This window comes from Melozone crissalis, unplaced genomic scaffold, assembly GCF_028551555.1.
Source record: "Melozone crissalis strain CALT ecotype California unplaced genomic scaffold, PUWL_Pcris_2 ptg000013l_1, whole genome shotgun sequence".
NCBI lineage: Eukaryota > Metazoa > Chordata > Aves > Passeriformes > Passerellidae > Melozone > Melozone crissalis.
In genome coordinates, this window is record NW_026535791.1 from 6,833,435 (window position 1) to 6,840,157 (window position 6,723).

General features: G+C 47.7%; 1 protein-coding gene across 2 annotated transcripts in view; it reads right to left on the bottom strand.

Moving 5' to 3' along the window:
- SLC7A1 (solute carrier family 7 member 1) overlaps positions 1 to 6,459 on the bottom strand; it is a 36,334-nt gene extending 29,875 nt beyond the window's left edge. For both annotated transcript variants that reach the window (XM_054271965.1, XM_054271964.1), the window contains exon 1: positions 6,352 to 6,459. The gene's annotated coding sequence lies outside the window, so the exon portion shown is untranslated. The remainder of the gene's footprint in view (positions 1 to 6,351) is intronic.
- Positions 6,460 to 6,723: the final 264 nt, after the last annotated feature.

A 6,723-nucleotide genomic window follows, 5' to 3' on the forward strand; every position in this document is an offset into this window, starting at 1 on the left:
CTGCCAGCCCATGACATGTGCCTCACCAAGGATTGTCCTTTTAGGATGGGACTTGGTTGTGCATTGTGCAGGTCAGTCACAACACCTGGCTGCTATGTCTACAGGACATGCCTACAGCAGTGTAGCCTAGACACACACACACAGAAAAACAGGAGCTGAGGATGGTGCAAGGAGGTGGAGCAGAGGAGATACAGTATGGGGCTATGTGGAAAAAAATTCAGTCTCAAAGGTGTTTTGCATACTACTCCACAAGCCATCACTGCCAAGACTTCACAGCCTAAGCAGAGTGACTTACAACAAAATGCCTTGGAAAACTGCATCTTTCAGGCATTTAAGTCTAAATTAAGTACAGAACATGGCAAATCATACAAGCATCATGTCTGATTAGTATGTCAGTGGGGTAACCAACCACTCCTGTTTCCACATACAACCTAGTTTTGATATATTCTACTTTAATAAATCTCATCAGAAAAGTGCTAGAACACTGATGTGGAATAAATTTCACAGTGAGGTAGGTATAGAGGATTTTTTCCTTTGGGTAAATACTCTTTTCTTAGGCACATGTTCACCATTCAGCTTTCTCCTCTTCAGAACAGGACAGCTGCTGTTTAAGTAGAGTTTTGCCTCCACCTAACCCAAACAATCATGGCTGCAAGGCTGCTGATATAGGGAGGGACTGGGGAAAAGAAGCATCCAAACACAGCATATTTCATATTTATCTCAGAACTTCTATCAAAAGCACGACAAAAGACTTCCTGCTCCTTTTTTGGATCAAAGCAAGACTTGCTAAAGTTTGTGGGATTCTAAGGGGATTTTTCCCCTCAAAAAAGCAAAGATGACACTGACCAACCAAACTGTGAGCCTGACCACAACCCAGGTATTTCACATCTCACTGGTGCCAATGTCACACAGAAGGATCCTGCATGCTGGCCAGCCCCAAGAGAGGTTTGGACAGAAAGCTGCTGGATGTGACAGCTGAAGGAGCAGTGACAGCAGGTCACTGTGATACAGTGATACCAGGAGGTAAGAAACGCAAAAACTTGGCAGACTTGGCCTGAACCTAGACATGAAGCCACTGCAAAACACCGTGCAGCTGCCTGGTTTGTACAAGGACAAGCATTACCTTGTAGATACCCTTACAGTTTACTTTGCTATCTGTGTGGCAGAAAACCAGGTCTTGCAACCCACGTCTCTTATGAAGAAAGCTTGTTCAGGCTCCCTTGGAAGCACAAGTCAACTTAGAGCAGTAATTAAATCCTGTGAGCCAAAAAAAAAAAAAGATCTGTCATCTACTTTTTGTTCAACCCCTCCAGTGTAGTAGTGATCCAATCTGTTGGCTAAAATCTTACTCAGTTTTCTGAATGTATTAGAATTGCCACCTGCATCTCCCTGCCTTTCATGCAGAAGCCTGGTCTGCCCCAAAAAATGCTCCTGCAACCCAGTAACAGAGGTAAGTGAAGCCACCCAGCACACAGTCCTGTCAAGGGAAGTTACACTGCTATCCTTAAAAATAATTGTGTCCCTATCAGCAAAATGCAGTGTTTGGAGTAAGTATACACTTTTTACTGGGAGAAAAATTACTAATATAATCCAGTCTGCTCAACTTGTTAAAACAATGTTATATTTTTCCACATCATCATTCTGGCATCAAAGGAAATCATTCCTAATTATGTTTATGGGACTGAGGGAATAGACAGAGACCTAGATATGACAGTCTTGGAGAAGTGTGGTGAAATATATAATGCAACACCTCTCAGAATATGTACAGTGCCATCTCTCCCCATGTCACTTACCTAGAACAAGAAACTTTGAAGTATAAGAAGTTCTGCTGCTGCAAGGTGCTTTAAGTGACAGCAAGAAGGAAACAAACAACTGGCTGTAAATATTCTGCTTAGCTCCCCTGTGCTGGGACTTCCAAAAGAAAATAGGTGGTTTTAAAGCAAAGTAAGTGAAACAAATGATAATTACCATTTTCCCCCAAGGGTCTGAACAGGAGCATGAAAAGTAAAGCACTGCTGTTGTGTTTTTGATGGTGCCCAACACCATGCTACTCTGCTCTCCAGGTATTTCCTTAGAAGGAAAAAACAGGTTCAAAAACGCTGCAACATCTGTGACGGCTTATCTGGAGCAGCCAAAGCACAACAGTGAGGCTTCATCACTTGTATAAGTTTTTTTGGAGGATCATCCAGGTTTCTTCACATGCCAACCAGGTTATGAGGGGTAGAACTCTTCTTGACTAGCTTCAGCCCACTCCAAAGCAGACACAGGACCCCCCTCTATAACCAACAGGCTAAGACAGGCACCTCAAGGCATGAACTTTTTCCCGTTGTAGGAAAGACAGGAGCTATGGCCCTCCAGAGGTACCTGCTTTCCCCAGTAACTATTACTAGTGCAGTAGTGACTGCACTACTCCAGCAAACATCTACAAAAGCTCCACCAGACAGATGCACGAGACAGAAGACAGGACTGCACCTAGACCCAGCTGAAGCAGAAACACCTTGATGAATTCCGACTGGTCTTTCTGTGGACGCTTCATAAAAGGATGGTGAAAGTCTTTGAAGTCATAGGGGTTTTAACAACTCAGACATGCACTTTTCTCACAAGAGCAACAACTCCTGCTTGTTCTTGCTTTCCTCAAAAATAATAGTGTTTTCTGGAGAAAACCTTGGGATTTCAGGACTGTCCAAGCACTGATCCTAGCACTTCCAGAGCAAAGCATAAGCATTTTGCTTCAGCTCTTTTCCAGTTACTCAGCTGTTACACTTTTCACTGTATTGCTTGTGTTGGTACCTCTCCTGAATTATAAAGCTGCTAGAAGCCAAATTTCTGCTCCCATCTCACAGAAGTTCTCACTTCCAAAACCCCAACAAACACCTACTGTTTTTCTCCCCCAAGATGTAGCACCTCCACCCTAATCCAACATCCAGCTCATGACTTCTGGCTGCTGTGCCTTCATTTTGCTTCTGGTGCCAGAACATTTTGCTCCTTTCTCCCAGCCAACTGCACAGTCAGAACAGTCATGCCTAATGCACCTGGGGTCAGCACGGACAGACAGACAACGGTGCAGCACTTCTGCACTTCAACCCAGATCAGCCCAGTGCTGTATTCCTCTCAATGGCCTCCCCAAGGGCTTTTGGAAGCTACAAGCACACAAAACAGCCTGCCCCTGCAATGTGAGACAAATAGTAAGACTCTTCACATCATGTATGTTACAGGTCATCCTGTTTTGTGTACTTTTAGAGTGAGAAAAACAAATAAAGTGGCATGCAGCAGCACCCATTGCCAGGGGATTATATCACATAGGGCATCAACCAGCTATCAGGCAGTGTGCAACCCCCAGTAAAGTTCAATCAGCAACCTAATGACAGAAGACTACATTCTGGTTACCTCAGATAACTAATTCCCTCTGGAATATTTTGTAAAGATACAACACATTATTTACTTTGTTAGCTGAAACTGCTTTATAAAAGAGTCACTTCAACAAAACAATCTTGTTCCACAAACTCAATGATGCATTTTCCAACTAGTTTATTTTAAGAATTTGTCACCTGACAAAAGCAAGCTATTCTTAAACTTAAGGAAACAATTCATTTATCAAATTACAGTACAATTTCTTGTACAGTGCATTTACTCCTGCTGCATACATATCCAAATAAGCCTCCTACATCAGCACTCCCAAATGAAACTACGGCTAGCATCACTGACTCTGGGTCAGCACTGACTGCAGCTGACCCCAAGCAAATCTGCCCGAAGCAGTGAAGCAGCTCCCCACACCACACAGCCATGGTGCTGATGGTCAGAAGCACCAGCCTCTCCTCATACAGAGTTAAGTCAGCAGGATTTCCTAGCTCATCCTTCAGGAGCAGCAAAGGGGCTGCGTCGCATCGCCATCTGCCTTTGTCACCACTGGAAGGCAGAGCCAATAAATCCCATCAGGATCAAGCCAGCATCTCCTCAGCACATCTGCACACAAAGTAACTCACTTTCTTTTCCTCCTGCCCCCCTCTACACCGATGCTTTTAGCATCACAGATATAGGTCAAGAGAAGAAAATTAAACGTACCACTTTGTTTTCTATTCACTTAAAGCTGGGATGGAACTGGAAGTGACATTTCTGAAAGGCTACCGAAGTCTAGTTAACCTGTCCTCAAGGTTGAGGAACTTGCTAGATCAAGAGTGAACTAAAGGTAGCAGAAGCAGTAATTGCAGTAAGACCCCTGCCCTCCTGCACTCTAGCCATATTTCCCCCTCTCTTCTTTCCCATCTGCTTTTTCTTCTTTTCCCACTACTCCTTTTTCCCCCCTCCCTCTTGCACACGCCAGGCCAGCAACTGTGCTCAACACCGGCTAGATTGGAACTCGCTCCTGTCATCTCAGAATCAGGCTGTTGTTAAGGTTGGAGAAGGACTCCAAGATGACCAAATCCAACCATTTGCCATGTCACACAACTGAAAGCAGAGACACAGAACACAGGCACACCACCATGAGAATGAACACTTCCTGCCACATGGCAACAGATTACACAGGAAGAAAGGAGGAAGAAAAAAAAAAAAGAAGGGAAAAGAGAAGGAAAAAAAAGAAGAGGGAGTGACAAATCTTTCAACAATAACCTTAGAACTGGTTTCTCCAGTAACTGGTTAAAGAGTTACTAGCTTTTTCTTCTCTAAAATAATGCCTTCTGTTTATAAAAAATATTGTAAGGAGTCAAGAGCATATTGCATCTCAACCACACACACGACTGAACTGCCTCAATTAGAAGCCTAGCAGGCCTCGGGGTTCTGTCACAGCCGACTGGAAACAAGAAGTGCCTTCTGAACACACCCCCTCACTGTTAAGCACAGTCCTACAAGCAGCAAGACTCAAATTTTACAAATACCACCAAAGTGGCATAAATTGGGGACTAAACACCAATTGGCTCCCCTGCCCAAGAAAAGGCTCCATTCCAAAGCCAACATGACCATCTAAAGCGTGCACATGATGGAGCACAGTCAAGGTCTGACCCTGTCAGATCACTCAAAATGCAAGATACTTGAAGTACTTGAATGCAAAGTAACTTTCAAAGCTTGTGGCAAAGCACAAGCTTGCTCCTGCTTTGTGCCAAGGTCAGCACTTGCAGCTAACGACCCTGTGCCATTACACAGTCTTTTGCATTATGTGGAAAGCTTGTCCAAAAAATGCGTCCAGACGGCCACTGAAGGTGACAGAAGTCCATAGAGCACCTGACCAGAACGATAAACTTGTGCCTGTTCTTTCCAAGTTTTCATTGTATTTGCCTCTTACTTGGAGATGGCAGACAGTCAAGCATCAGCAAGTGAACGAACAGCTTCAAGAGGCATTGCTGTGCCACTGCAGAGGGCCCCACATGACACCTGCACCGCCATGTGTGACCACATCACCAACACTTGTCCCTGTGGCTTAGCAGAGTCCACAGAGGTGGGCAAAGGGAGGCAGGGTAGGGTATCCACTAGTTCAGCTGATGTTGGACTTCACCAGGCAGTCGCAACTCAAGCACAAAGTAACGTTTGCAAATGACCACAGGCAAGCGAGTCAGCTAACTCGTGAACCTTCAGCACCATCACCATCAGCTCTTCGGCCCAGATCAGCAGCCTCTGTAGAGCTGCAACTGCATTTCTGTCACTAATCTATACAGCACCTACAAAAACATCACCTTGCTCCAAAACGAAGGTTTCCAGCAGATGACAACGGAACTAACTAGCAATTTCCTATGTAGTCCCAATCTTTCTCTCCAGCCTTAGCTGCATACAAATTTCCTCTTAAGGATTTTTAGCGGGTTCCCCTTGCTCCACCCCATCTGCCACCCACATTCATACACATGCAGAAAACGAAAAGACCCATATGTGAGCCAGAGCAGCTGCCTGCAAAGCGCTGACAGCCCAAATGGAGAGAACTCCCTGCCCTGCTCACAGGAGCAGGTTCGGGAGCAGAACCTAGGATACGGGCCTGGCTATGAGCCCTATGGGCGATACTCGCATTCTCGGCAAATTCTAAGTCTCTTTTGCAATTTGACGAAGGAAGCAGAGCCCAGCATGGCAGCCCCGCGGGAGCCACCCTGGAAAGGCCCTCAGAGGCACGGCCCAGGGTCTCCCCACGGCACCTGGGCCTTCACCTCCAGCTCAGCACGTTTCCTGCGCTGCTGGCACCGCAGGGAAGACAGGCAAAAAAAAGGAAGGGGGTGAGGGTCAGGCGAGGCGAGGGGAGGGGGTCGCTCCGGCAGGGACGCGCCGCGGGGCCGGCGGCGGGCCGGGAGCGGCCCGGGAGCGCCGCGCCCGCCACACCGCACCGCAAAATGGACGAGCCGCGTGGGGCCCCCGCCCGCTCCGTCCCACACTCACCCAGCCGGGGGCTCGGGCAAGCGGCGAGGCAGCGCAGCCACGACTCCCCGCTCCCCGCTGCCGCTTTAGACCTCCTGCGCGGGCGCGCCCGCCCCAGCGCACCTCCCAATGAATGGGAGGCGCTGTTCCACGTGGGAAGAGCCCTACGTGTGTAGGGGGTGGGCCGGGGGTAGCCTACGGCGGGAGGAGGGGGAGGCGGAGGCCGGCGTGTGGAGCCCTGGGTCTCCGGGCGCGGGAGAACCGCGTGGCTGGGCACGGCCGCGCAGATCGCCTCCGTGGGGCAGGAAGGGGCTTCACAGGCCAGCCCCCCGCAAACAGCTCATGCCGCTCGTTTGGCGTGGGCTGAAAAGCTACTCGGCTTTTCTTTTTCCC